Raw genomic sequence first — 12964 nt, 5'->3', positions numbered from 1 at the left:
TTTTAATAAAGACTCTGCTCAAATTTTATACTAAATGATGACTCATAATGTTCTCTTCCAAAGCAACAAAATGTTATGGGCCCAAAAGACATGTAAAAACAGGTGTGCCTTTCACAAAAAGCAGTCTTTTCCCTGCTACAAATTTTTAATAAAAACTCACAATATATTTTTCTATCTCAAAGGCTTTTTAAAAATTTTCCCTTCTTCAGAGAAAGCTATGAGAAACCAGCTCAGCAGAATTTCTGCAAATAATGCAAAGGTGCTTTCTCCCAGCCAAAAGGACGAACGCGGGGTGAAAAAATGAACATTTTCAAGAGCGTTTTGGAAGCTTATTCCAGCTTCCTCTTTGCTCAGCTCTCTTTTTCTCCCCCCACCCCCAAAATCGTCACTTGACTGTCAAAACAACTCTTGCCCATTCTACCTGATCACATTCCAAAGCGGCAGCTTTTCCTGGATTCTCTTCCCAATCACAAGCTGCTCAGAGAGCACCTATCCGGCTGAATGTGATCATCTGCTCCTTCCTTTTTTCCTTTCAGGGCATACTGCTGTCCATCAGGAGAAGTAATTAATGGGCTGATTATGTATGAAAGCGTCATCCCATCAGTTGGCTGTCTGGTTTGAATAGCTCATATCAGCTCTTCATTCATACCAAGGATGCTGCTCCCTGTCCGTAGAGACGCTAAAGTCGTACCTCCTTTGGGCTTTTCTCTCACTAATCACAACCCGGTGTACCGGCACTATGTGTTGCAGACACACAGGGAAGACAGAAGAAACCCCCTCGTCCTCAACGAAAAGGCATCCAAAGGACTGAAAAGTTGGTAAAGGGGAGCACCAGGAAACCAAGAGTGTGCAAGAGAAGAGTCTGATTCCTGGTCGGAATAATTCTTTAAAGCAACTTGATTCGGGGGCATGTGTCATTCTGAAATATGGACAGCAGAACTTTTCCGGAAGGTAAAACCATCTATGCACAGGGTGAGGATTCCTCATTGCTGAAACATTCAATGAATTTTTAATAAGTTCTGAACACTCAAGTTGTCTGTAGTCAGATCAACTGCTGTGATCGGATAAAGACAGGCAAAATTCATCCTCTGTCTCCAGAATTCTATCCAAAGGGAATCTTCGTCTATGGCGTGCTGTCTTAACTAATGCTACAGGATTACCAGGAATACAGATAGAGAGAGAGACGCTGCAAGAAATCCAGCACAGTGGTGAACGAACACACGCGAGCGAAGTAGAGAAGGCATTTCAGGTACCGGAGCTTACTATTTCCAGCCAGAATTAGATTACTGAGCTTCAAACACTCCACTGCCAGGTAAGATTTAATTTTATAACATTACTTTATACCCTGACTACCGAAACTAAACCTGGTGCTGCTGTGAAGGAGCCAGCAGATTTGAATTTCACTCGAGCCTCCCTTAAGCTCTATGCAGATTTCAGCCTTCTGAGGTAAACACTTGTTTTTACTTATGCTGCGTAAACCACTCATTCATAACTAGATAAAAACAGCCCCAGAGTCTCACTCATTTTTCACTGGGTATGTCCCATCTTTGTCTTCATTCTTAAGATCCCAATTTTTTTTTTTTTTTTTATTGAGTAGCTTGGGCAAAAAAAAATAAATGCGTGAAGAGAGCCCTGAGCAGGGCACAAGAGCCATTCACAGATGTTATATACCAAACATTCAGACGCGATTTGTTTCCCGGGGCACTTGGTAAAACAAAGAAATATTAATGCATTTTTAATATGTCTATCAATGCAAGAGAATAAAGCTCAGTAACTGATTTTTATCATTACCAAACAAGAAAAGTGGTGATGTCACTCTCATTCACACTAAAGAAAAACAATCTCTGGCAAACTAAGGTCTGGTATAACAGTAGAATGGGGTTAATTTACCCTAATGGTACTGGGCACATTGTTGTACTGGATTAAATAAGGACATTTTTCTGATTTAACAACAGAACAAAAAGATATCTGGTATCTTAATACCTCAAAAGCTTTAACTCAGATCAATGGTCCAAAGAGCAAAATGTAAAGAACTACTGGGGCCATCAAAGAATTGTAAAGAGTACAAGTGCCTTTTAGAAATTCCCTAGAAATCACCCCATAATGAGACTTCTAGAGAGACTGTCTTACATATTAAAAAGAAAAAGCAGAAAAGATTGAATTTTCATTCCCTAACATAGATTTTTATCCAAAATTCAACTGTATTAGTTTGCATATAAATTCAATAGGAAAAGTTCAAAGCTTAATCTGTTCACAAAGAAGCCCTAAAATAAATAATACATTTCTAATAACTTAGAAGACAAGAGATAAAGGAAACAATAAAAGTGTGATTCCAAATCACACTTAACAATAGAGATCATCTGATAATACAAGGAAAGTTATCAGAAGTAATTATTCAGTACCTATCTAAAAAAAAGCAGTTTAAAATTCTTCTCTTCCATTTCACTAAATTCTTTCCTTTTTTCAAAGCCTAATTAATAAAGTGAATTACATGATCCTTTGACTTTTCAAAACAGTCCATAAAGAACCTTAAGTATCATCTTCTGCATCTGAATTCATTACAGACGTTTACTTATCATTTTCCTGTACCAAAGCAGCAACTTACATGCAAGCAATGATGGTATAATGTACCCATTTGCCTCAGAGAAAAATCTTTATCTCAAAATTTCAAAATACTTTCTTTGTATACCAGCCCTAAGTTAGCAGTATTGTTTTCTTACCTACATCTGGACTTACCTGAAATCTTAAGGATTCTTTTCATCTTTTTTTTATTATGATATCATATTTGATAAACAGACATGCTTTGAAAATGGGCTTATAAGTGAAAATGTCACTGTTTCAACTCAATAATGAAGGAGTCTTTTTTTTTTTTTAATTAACTTGGGCAGAAAATGAGATTCACAATAGTATGCTCAAACAATTTGCTTCCAATAAGTAGAACTGAAGGGGGCATAAAATTATACTCATGAAGTCTTCCAGGTTTTATTTACTCACTGGAATGTACACCAGTTTGAGGACTCTGCTTCTATGACTTCTGAGGACAATGACGGACGGACACTACACCTCCTCCCCTGAGGCCTGTGTCAGTATCTGTCCCAGTTTTTCTTTTCTATTAAATCAAGATATTTTCTCTATAATATTGCATTTGGAATAATAATTACTGAGGTTTAAATAACAGCTTTCTAAAAAAGTAAAACACACACACATTCTATCAATCTGGAATAACCTACATTTTCCTCTTCATTTTAGTGAAAAAAAATTAACTACTTTTTAACAAATCATTTGTTAATGATGTGCTGAAATGCTGAAAATTGTTTCAAAATCAGCATCTCATGAGTACACATGGATAAGGAATTTTATGCTTACACCTGAAGATTTGGTTTATTTATAGGAGTTCTTTCCTTGTGTTGATAGACTGAACAATTAAAGAGATTTTGAACATTCTTGGGAATTATCCAGTGATTGCCTAATTACTTCTGTAATTCAACATGTATTTCATGTCTACATATTTTATGAAAGTATACTTTAAAGTAACATAATTGTGTAATATTGGATTCTTGTCATAGAGATGGAGCAAATATCATCGCTACAATGGTCTTACAATGGTATCTGTGACTCTATCCATAGATTCTGCTCACTTCAAATCATCCAAAAGTTATAAACTTTTGGCTTAAGCCATGAGAAAATAAAAGTAGTTATACAGGTCAAAATAAAGTATATTCATTTAGTGTCTTTGTTGACCTTTTTCAGACCAGCATGTCATCTTTGTCTGAAATAACAAGCAACATAATTTTGCATATGAAGTTAGAAATAGACCTAAAATTCATTTTTTCAGTGTAACATTTAACTTAAAGAGACTGGCATGACATAATATTTTTAACTCAGTTTTTTTAAAAAGTACTGATACTTGCATTATTATAACTCTCAAATTTTGACTTAGAATTTTTGAAAGAATTTCTCTTGTTCCAGTATAATGGTAAAGTTTTTCAAGCTAAGTCAAAAGGGTATTTCAACTAGCCAGTACATTTCTTCCTCATCATGGTTAATTTTCTTTATGAAATGATCAAATTTGAATACGGATGATGGTTCATCATGGAGATTCATCTCCTCTCCAGCTTCTTCCTGCTGAGAGAGAATAATCTTTGGTTTGTGACATCACAGTCTGTAGCTGGGGAAGTGGCTGTGATATCAAACAGATGATTATATCCTTTCAGTGTGAACCAGCTACAAAAGAGACACGAGCACTGTCATTTCAAGTCAAGTCACAGAGACACTAAAGGGATGCACGACAGGAGCCGAATTAGAGAAGGATGCTCTCATTGCATCTGTCACTTTCACAGCATCAACTATTAAAGATAAAAGTGCCATTTCACAGCTTACTGCATTAATAATTTAAAAGAGAGTAAACATCGTGTTAATAAAACTCACAGATAAAATGGAAGGAAGGAAAGTACCAGTAAGCAACCAGACAATAATGGAAAAGGAACGTAAGAGAACAGAGGAATCTATGCAAAATTTCACCCTGGTCTCCAGAGAAATACTGCTACTACTCTTAAAATGGAAATGAAGTGCTCCAAATGAGAAGGGACTCCTAAGTTATACAGTGATCCCATGACATAAATTAATTAGTGTATAGCATATAAACTAGTATGATAACATGGGGGCAGGGAGGGGTTGGTGAGCATCCTTTTAAGAAAAACAACTCATAAAATAAAAAGAGTATCTCTTTAATAAGCAGAATCACTGTGTTCTATCAAACTCTTCAAAAATTTGCAAAAATAAAAAGAAGTTGGGACTTAGAGCTCAACAAAGAAGACAGCATGAGAGCTCCTCTTAACACGGCACATACATAGACCATCTCTCCTCTACTTCTTACGCCACTCTGGCTGCAAAGGACAAAGCAAAACCACCAGTCCTTCTGCACTGAACACTTGTCGTTTATTCCTTGATGAGGTGCAATAGCCCTGATACAAAACAGCAGTCATTTGTCTTAGTCTCCTAGACTCAGAGCCCATGTAAAGATATTTTTTACATAACTCCACGAATAATTACAAGCCAAATGGACATTTGTTGTCTACAGTTGCAGTCTGCTTCAAAAATGGTGTATTCAAGAATTACTAAAGCATTTCCCCAGTCCTGTGTACTGGTTAATGACTCCCAGTTGATTGTCAACAGTTGTTTGGAGATCCTGCCATCCCCCATGTTTCACATGGCATTGGAGGCATTCGTGAAATAACGCAAGAATCCAGATCAGTCAGAAAACATTACCACTTTTATAGACCTAAGGCTTGAGGTTACACTGCTGTCGTCAGAATATATACGCCTTCCGATTTACTGCTTATCAGTATATTGATGTTGCATCGAATCACAACTTTGAGTAGCAAAATCTATTCCCAGTTCAATTATCCCCAAAAAAATCTTTAGCTGTTTCTAGAACTTTCTTGGTACAATAGCTTAAATTTGCTGGTTGGTGCATAACCTAAATCTATCAGGCTTAGTACATGACGTGGTTCCACTCTAATTCTTCACCAACTGCATGCCTTCCTATGTGTTGCAGGGACGCATTCCTCTGCATGCAGTAATTGGGGGTAACCTGTGGTGATACGTATAGAAGAGCTGTCTAGGAACTTTCACAGCACTTCTGGTCCCACTTTTGTTTTAAGGGGGGAGGGGCAGAAAGAAAGGGAGAAACTTAAGCAGTCTCTATGCCCAGCATGGAGCCAACCTCATGACCCTGAGATCATGACCTGATCTTAAATCAAAAGTCAGATGCTTAACTGACTGAGCCACCCAGGTGCCCCTAATAATACCTCTTTTTTTTTTTTAACATTCTGTTTAATTGTATTGAAAACCCATTTATGTACCTATCTTGCCTATTAAAGTCTTCATCCTTGTGGGTGAGAGCCTCAAAAATGAGGACCGCATCTCGCTCATGCTTTATTTCCAAGCACGGGACTAGTTATCCATAGTTGTGTTAAAATGAATGTGAAAATGTCTCTTAAGACATTCTCAGGTACAAGCTCATCAAAAAGGTGGAAGAATGGGGATTCTAGAATATACCCCAGCTTCATTGGTAATGAGAAAATGGGACAAATATGGGAAAGTCTCAAGGAGGGGAACTTTTTGGAGGAGTAATGCTGAACTAACAGCTATAAATAGACCAGCCCAGTCAAGTATACCATAGGATATCATGAGGATACAAATATGGGATAGGAAATTTGCTCCCTTAGACTTTTGATGCATTTGATACATGGAAGTCACATTTGCCAAACCATCTTGTGATGCAGAACTTCAATTGTCCAAAAGGATCTAAATAGGCCTTGCTTTTGAAAAGTGATTACAGAAGGATGTGGACAAGCATTTTGCAAGAGAAATTGAAAGGATACTAACTACAGCCAGCTTTCTGATTCATTCAAAGATAAGAGTGGGGGAAGTGCCATACTTAAATATTTTACATTTATTCTGTGTTCTATGTGAGGAATAAATCTATGCAAGTATCTAAGTCAAATTTCCTTTGAGTTTGAAAGCCACAGTATCATCAGACTTATCTGTTAAATCTGTGTCAACAATGGTGATCTCTTTCAAAGCAGGAATAAAGGCTAAAGCCTATGCTGCACATTTTCCTTTATGATAGAATTCAAGGTAAGAAGGTATTCAAGCAGGCCAGCATTGCTCTAGAATTCATCAACATGTGGATTGGGGGTAGAGTCAGCTACACTCCCTAGAAATGCTCAGGACACATGGACGAACGCCTTTATTGAGGCTGTTTTGATGTACACAGCTCAAGATTTTTTGAGCTTCGACATCCTATATATTTTTTTTTTTAGCAGTATTACATTGTTTCAGACAAGATCTTAGGTAAAATGTCAAAACATAAAATACATAAAAGCAAGACAAAGAGCACATAAAACCCGGTTGGGTCCAGATAGAAAGCACAGAACCCCACTAGCTAGAAGACCCCTTTTCATGCCTTCTCTCCTGTACTCTCCCCTCTCTATACGTCTTGGAACAGCTCCTAAAGCTTATTTGTTGTAATTGTTCTGCCACCTAGAGGATCTACAAAGGTATTCTCTATTTTAACACATGTATTTCTACACAGACATTGCCAAGTAGTCTAACACCGGTCTGAGTTATGTCAAGCAATAGCTTTTTCTGGCCCAAGTGGGCACAGGCTGCCAAACACGGCTGCTCAGACATGCAGAATGCTACTCCATTATTCTGTTGTCTCAACAATGACCAAGCAACCAAGACCTAGAATTCAAATAAATTACAAGTACATAAACAAGGATTAAACATCTGTAATCTGGGGCGCCTGGCTGGCTCAGTCAGTAGAGCATGTGACTCTTGAACTCTGGGTTGTGAGTTTGAACCCCTCAACTGCATGTAGAGTTTACTTAAAAAAAAAAAATAAAATGAATAAAATAAATTCATTCTCCTATTCCTTAAAATAATAAAAAATAAACATGTATAGTTTGAGTTAGACTATTAAAGACAGTTAAATCATAACATATGCAGTCAAGAAGTAAGGCATGGAAATGAAACACAAATTTGTCAAAATAGAAGTCACAACTCAGTGTGCGAAATCAACAGAATTTTACTGCTGGAAATACCAAGAGGGTCTCCCCTCTTCATAATATTCTTTCACCTATAATATTATGCCAAACATTTTAGTTGCTTTTAGTTGATTATAGGTTTGTGGACTCTTTTTTACCCCCCCTAAGATTTTATTTATTTATTTATTTATTTATTTATTTATTTATTTATTTGACAGAGAGGTCACAAGTAGGCAGAGAGGCAGGCAGAGAGAGAGGAGGAAGCAGGCTCCCCACCGAGCAGAGAGTCCAATGTGGGACTCGATCCCAGGACCCTAGGATAATGACCCGAGCCAAAGGCAGAGGCTTTAACCCACTGAGCCACCCAGGTGCCCCAGATTTGTGGACTCTTATAATTTACTTGACTTTGAGAGTGAGACAGAGCTCAAGTATTAGGAACTATACACCACTAAATGTTATATCTAACAGGATATATTGATAAAGCAATTTTTTCTTTGTTAAGAGGAAATATTTTCTATCCCCCCAACACATGCAGTTATGGTGACCTACTGATTATGTAATTTGTTTCTACTCATTGAGCATCTCCAGCACTATTCCTTATTTACTTAGGAATTTTTTTACTAGGAATTTTTCAAACAAATGACCAACACCCATGTACTCACCACCTAGTTTCAACAAGGATCAATTTTTGCCACTTTTTCATCTTTTTTTTTTTTATGACCCCTCCATAAACAGGTCTGGGAGGAAAAACAACTTTACAACTTTATTCCTTGAGATTACTAGGTCAGGAGCCAATTATAATGTACATATCTTTACTAAGATTTGTAAGTCAGGAGAGGGAAATTTTGTGGTTATAATTATACAACTATCTTCATTACAAATATTTTATGTTAGCATAAATACCAAGACAAAGACATTTTTTAAAAATATGTACCCTTCCTATGTCAGATGCCCAGCCAAACTTTTGAAACAAATGTCCTAGACAATAGAATGACAGGCTAATTTCTTTTCCCACATCATCTCTACTCCCTCTCTGTGCCAACTTCCTGTGGCGAACTGACATCCTACATGGAAGTAAAATAATCAATATTACAGGGTCCCTTGAGAAGAAAACCAATTCTCACCAGTGATTTCTCATGTAGCAAAGACATACCTAAACTCATGGTTACAAAGGTACAAACATTACAGCAAGGTTAACATCTTGTAAAATAAATAAATAAATATGTATTTTGGGTTCAAGTTGGTACCCAAGAGCTAGGAAAGTTAAAAATGTGCATGACCTCACTGTGAGGGCAGCCAGAAAAAATCACCCACTCTCCTTTTTAGAAACAAAATCAACAAAAATCACAACAATAACTATATATAAAGGGAACCCAGAGGCTGGACTCTTTACAGTGAGACAGGAAAGTGTGCCTTCAGAGTAAGAGTGGAGAATGAACTCCAATATGGTCACCTTAAAAGATAGGGTTTCTCAGACACTCCATCACAGAAAGGTCATCTGATGGACAGCCAACAAATGCTGGAGACAGATTCCAATAAACCTCCCCTCATCTTCATTCATAAGCACATAAACCACTGCATATCATGGTAGTTTCCAATTTCATAGGTTTACATTCTTTCAGAAGGAGGCTATGACCACATACCGAGAGTCCGGCTGATGGACCCCAACCCAGTGACCTCAAGGAGCACAATTCCCATGTTCGCTCTCCCTCAAGGACAGTATGAAGGAGAAGGAAATTGTTCCACAGGCAGAGACCCAGCACAAACCGGCATTCCAGACAGATTGGACTGGTATTTCCTGAGCACCCCTGAACGTGTTGTGGTACCAGACTATTTAAAAATTGGAAGCAGTGCTCGCTTCGGCAGCACATATACTAAAATTGGAACGATACAGAGAAGATTAGCATGGCCCCTGCGCAAGGATGACACGCAAATTTGTGAAGCGTTCCATATTTTTTTATCCGAGGTGCGATTATTGCTAAAAATTGGAAGCAAATATTGAAATAAAAATTAAATTATACAGATTGGTCTCTAAAGAGTCTGAGAAAAACAGACATCAGCCTGTCTACTCCTTTCCCATGGTTCCTACACCCAAGGAACATTAGAAGGCTAGAACTCACAAACATGAAGACCAGTGGAGTAATACTTTCACCCTGAAGCCCCCATTCTAACAAGAGCAAATGTGAAAAAAAGATAGAAGAAAGAGGTAAGAGTCCATGTCGGGTCAGAGTAGGGAGTAGGAGTAGCAGAACAAGGTGGACCAAAGAGCACATGATAGGGCAGACCTTTTGGCTTATACAGCCCTCCAGGTTGCTTTTTCATCCTACATGAGCCTGTTTAGGAAGGTCTATATACTTGAGAATATCCACATTTTTTTTTAACTCTGAAAAAGTCATCTCTACTTCCTCTCTGCATAACAATCTGACTATAGTTTACCCCAAAGGACACAACACTAAGGGAATTGACTCTCAAATTCTCCTCCAAAATAAAAATTGAACGCATTGGGGGCGTCTACTGCTATGACCCAAATACCACACTGTCCATGAACATAGAGAAAAGAGACTTATCTGAGCCACTCACCTCCAAGGAGCTGCAGCTTTGTTAAAACCCAACCTATAGGATTTTTACTGTTCCCATCTGAAAAGTGAAAAGACTTGGACCAAATGCTATATAAGATTGTTTTCAGAGAGTGCATTCTATGCTGCCTTTTGAGGACTGAGGAGAAAAAGACACCCAAGATTCAGAACTCACCAACTTCAATCAACTAACAGCAGTTAATTTGGCATGCTAAGGAATCTTAAAAGGCACACACAGAGGACAACAGGGACCTTAGTGATCAGGAAAAAAAGCAATTTCATGTGGCTGTATATTTTCCTTATGAAAACTGCTGGTCAGTAGAGCAGGACAATCCAAGAAATTGTAAACTGGAATTAGAAGAAACCATTCAGATGAACACTAACTTGCTCTAGCTAGGAATTCATTATGTGATGATAGTTGATTCTCTGGGTTTTTTGTAGGTTTTGCTTTTAATTCTCTGGCTTTCAAAACAAGAAACAACTCACTTTTTCACTATGATTTTGCGTATTGGGGGGGAAAAAAGCTTAAAGATAACAGGGAAGAAAATACAAGATATTCTAGCTGAATTAGTACTTTTTTTAAACAACACTGTAGTAAACTAGCATGGCTCACAGCAACCAGGCACAAAGGAGAGGAGGTACCAGGATATCAAACACGTAGAGCTAAAGATACAGGATTTTATAGTTACATCAGGAGCAGCAAATTCTTATTTGGAAATTATACTGTATGGTTAACAGACAGGCACACTCCTACATGGAGTGGATTTAATAATATCTTTCTGTTAGCAGCATAACCTTCAAGTACCCGTGCACTGGGAATGCTGTAAATTGACAAGATCTTACCAAGTAGCCTGTTCTAAAAATGATTTCACTTTGCCTGTCGCTTTACTTCTATAAGGGTGCCCTGGTATACAGTCCTAAACATGAACACCCCAATGGACTCCCTCCCAAACAACATTCCCGCCAAGCTCTCCTGCTGTGGCCTCGTGGCCATACATGACATGAGCACAAGGTACGAATACTAAATGTACAAGAATAGGTTTCCTGGGAGCAGTACCAGGAGAGCAGGCAAAGCAGAAATTAGTACATAAAAGCCTCGGGCATTACAGTACTTGGTCAAGTGCCTAAATGGGAAAGAATAGAGAATAAAGAAGCAGAGGTCTAAAGATAAAACTTGCTCCACAACCTGGCCCATTTCTCATCACCTCTGTACAGAGAGCCCCAAACTACTTCCTGCTCTAAGTCAAGGTGCGGGTAATTTCCTTAGCTCGTTCCCAAATCGCATTTATACCAAATGCCAGTTAAATCTTCAAGGATAGTATAAAAACTACTAACTTGCAATATCATTGATACATTTATCTCCTACAGTTAAATCTAGCCAACCCTAAAAAATTAGTTATCACTAGAGCCTTCAATCAAAACTCATAAAATAAAAAGACTAACCTGGGATTCAGAAACACTTTGCAAGTTAAGTACTCTCTACATTACTATCAGAATCATCAAATAGCAAAAATGCTCAGTGGGCTACTGAGATTCAACTGGGTTTATGTATGCCTATACATCACAACTTCTATGGCATCTCCAAGCCCTGGCATCAATCCCTCTTGTTTTTTTTTTTTTTTTTTTTTCTCAGAATTATGGGGAGAAGATATCTAAATAAGAAATCCAATAGGTAATGTGAAAAATATTAACACTAGTGATGCCTTGTCATGTTTCCGCATATAAAGCAGATGAATTTCATTTACACTTACACAGCATATAGAGTTTAACACAAAGTATCTTTTTTGCTTGAGCTAATAATTACCAGTCAAGGAAAACTCACTTCTATATTAGAGCTCCTGAGTACCTCTGTCATAATACAAGTCAGAGAGATGAAATGAATCCATATTTTGTTTTCCAGATTTTTCAGTTTAAATGACACACGCAGCTAGTGACAAGGGTAATGTTTCCATTGTCATAACCAGACCAAAAGGTGTCAAACTATCCAACAAAGATAATTTTTTAAAAGTAGCCAAAGGGGTGTGTCTATGTGTTGTGTGTTTTGTTCTTTGTTTTACTACAAAGTGAGGGCAGGGGGAAATAATTATTCCCAAACTATGAAACAACTCATTTTCTACACAATCTACCAGTAGAACACAGCCAACTGTGGGCAGGAAGCAAGAGTTCAGCATAAAGAGTAATAATGGGTTTTGGAATCAGACTGATAGAAATTCATAGTACAATTCCATCATATATTAATTATGTGACATCAGGCAAGCTATCTAACTTCCTTGAGTTTAATTTGCCTCCTCTATAAAATTGTCTAATACTGGGGCGCCTGGGTGACTCAGTGAGTTAAAGCCTCTGCCTTAGGCTCGGGTCATGATCCCAGGGTCCTGGGATTGAGCCCCGCATCGGGGTCTCTGCTCGGCAGAGAGCCTGCTTCCCTTCCTTCTCTCTCTGCCTGCCTCTCCACGTGCTTGTGATCTCTGTCTGTCAAATAAATAAATAAAAATAGTTCTTTAAAAAAATTGTCTAATACTGACCTTGCAAGGTTACTTTGAAATTAAAATGTTATACTTAAAGTAGCAAATACCCAGTTGGGGCTCTATAAATAAGAACAACTATAACACATTTGTTTGTGCCTATACCTCATCAACCCCTACTCCCCAAATTAAGATAGTTACTGTTATTCAGCCTAATACAAAAGTTGGCCCTGATTTATTTCCCAACAATGTTGCCTTCTCCATTGCAAACTACTACCATATCACTCCCTCTCCATTTGGGCCCCACCCAACCAACCCCCTCCACTCTGATGACCCCAAGAATTAGAAATTCTGTCCCTGGGGGAGGGAG

The 12964-nt window shown here is 37.9% G+C and overlaps 1 protein-coding gene and 1 non-coding gene across 2 annotated transcripts in view; one reads left to right on the top strand and one right to left on the bottom strand.

The window, feature by feature from the left end:
* The window catches only part of AVEN (apoptosis and caspase activation inhibitor), a 179450-nt gene that overhangs the window by 106873 nt on the left and 59613 nt on the right, over positions 1 to 12964 (bottom strand). The window lies entirely within an intron of this gene.
* LOC132000392 (U6 spliceosomal RNA) lies at positions 9404 to 9510 on the top strand. Its single transcript, XR_009399267.1, has one exon. It is a non-coding gene; the product is annotated as a U6 spliceosomal RNA (small nuclear RNA).

The sequence above is a fragment of the Mustela nigripes genome, chromosome 13 (genome assembly GCF_022355385.1).
Source record: "Mustela nigripes isolate SB6536 chromosome 13, MUSNIG.SB6536, whole genome shotgun sequence".
Taxonomy (NCBI): Eukaryota; Metazoa; Chordata; class Mammalia; order Carnivora; family Mustelidae; genus Mustela; species Mustela nigripes.
The sequence above is the reverse complement of the archived record's forward strand: the minus strand, read 5'-3'. Positions and strand labels throughout refer to the sequence as shown.